Consider the following 1,562-nt stretch of genomic DNA (forward strand, 5'->3'; position numbering starts at 1 on the left):
CCCGAATCCCCTCACCCAACCCTGCTGCCTTCAGCTTCAAGCTCCTAATTGCAGGACCACACTGCCTCGAAGCAGTGCAGAAACACACCCATAAACAAGATTGTTTAAAGATGTTATAGTACGAAAAGAAAAATTAGGACCCCACAATGAAGGGGTTTATGGACTTGAGATGGTACTACATCAATACTATTACAGTAATCATCATCATCACAACAACAATATTACAGTATTTTTTTTTCTTCATAACGCCTTGATAAATATATATTTTATATTATATATAAACTACCGGTTGAAAGTTTAGAAGAATTAAGATTTTTTGAATGCTTTTGAAAGAATTCTCATATGCTCACCAAGCCTATTTGATCAAAAATATAGTAAAAGCTTAATTTTCTGCAGCCTTTACTTCAGTCTTCAGTGTCACATAATCCTTCAAAATCATTCTAATATGCTGATAAACATTTTTTTAATATTATTATCAATATTTAAAACAGTTGAGTAAATTTTTTTCAGGATTCTTTGATGAATAGAAAGATCCAAAGATCAGCATTTATCTGAAATAAAAAGCTTTTGTAACATTATACACTATACCATTCAAAAGCTTGGAGTCAGTATAATTTTTTTCTTTGGGAAAGAAATGTTAGAAATTACTACTTTTATTTAGCAAGGATGCTTTAAATTGATCAAAAGTGATGATAAAGACATTTATGTTGCAAAATATTTCTATTTCAGATAAATGCTGTTCTTCTGAACTTTCTATTTATCGAAGAAACCTTAAAAAATGATACTCCGTTGTTTTCAACATAATAATACCAATAATAATAAAAATAGTTTTCTGAGCAGCAAATCAGAATATTAGAATTATTTCTGAAGGATCATGTGACTGGAGTAATGATCCTAAAAATTCAGCTTTGATCACAGGAATAAATTACATTTTAAAATATATTCAAATGCAAAACAGTTATTTTAAATAGTAAACATTTTTCAAAATTGTACTGTTTTTGCTGTACTTTGGATTAAATAAATGCAGGCTTGGTGAGCAGAAGAGACTTCTTTAAGAAACATTAAAAATCTTACTGTTCAATAACTTTTGACTGGTAGTGTAAATAAAATACAGTAAAAATGAGTCATTTTGACAGTAACAGTTGACAAGCTCTCCGATGAGAAACAGCAGGATTTGATTCAGGCTGCACCCTCTTTCCAAAATTCCAGCTGATCTGTGACTTTCAATGCATTTGGTGCAACAAATGTTGACTGTCTGAATGAACCTGCAAGCACAAGAAAAAAACATTATTTTTCAAAGCAGTGTTTACAGAATTTGCCTCAACTGTCAAACTTGTTGGTGCTGTATGCACATTGACGTTAATAAAAACGTTATATACTATATCTGAACGCACCTAGAAGGAAGGTACATAATTAGTCAAATTTTTTCAAATTATTAAAGCTCCATTTTTTACAATGCATTCTCAATCAGTAGAGCAAAGTGTTGAAATAATGGGTTTGATTCCAGGGGCAGTTCTACAGTGAGTGGATATCCGGGGCTTAGCCCAGAAACATTAATGCAT

General features: G+C 31.4%; 1 long non-coding RNA gene across 1 annotated transcript in view; it reads right to left on the reverse strand.

Moving 5' to 3' along the window:
• Positions 1 to 1,102: 1,102 nt before the first annotated feature.
• Positions 1,103 to 1,562, reverse strand: part of LOC107678396 (uncharacterized) — a 4,966-nt gene continuing 4,506 nt past the window's right edge. Inside the window, exon 4 of the long non-coding RNA XR_001632933.1 lies at positions 1,103 to 1,265. This is a non-coding gene — a long non-coding RNA (uncharacterized LOC107678396). The remainder of the gene's footprint in view (positions 1,266 to 1,562) is intronic.

The sequence above is a fragment of the Sinocyclocheilus anshuiensis genome, unplaced genomic scaffold (assembly GCF_001515605.1).
Source record: "Sinocyclocheilus anshuiensis isolate Anshui unplaced genomic scaffold, SAMN03320099.WGS_v1.1 scaffold112, whole genome shotgun sequence".
In the NCBI taxonomy this organism is placed as follows: domain Eukaryota; kingdom Metazoa; phylum Chordata; class Actinopteri; order Cypriniformes; family Cyprinidae; genus Sinocyclocheilus; species Sinocyclocheilus anshuiensis.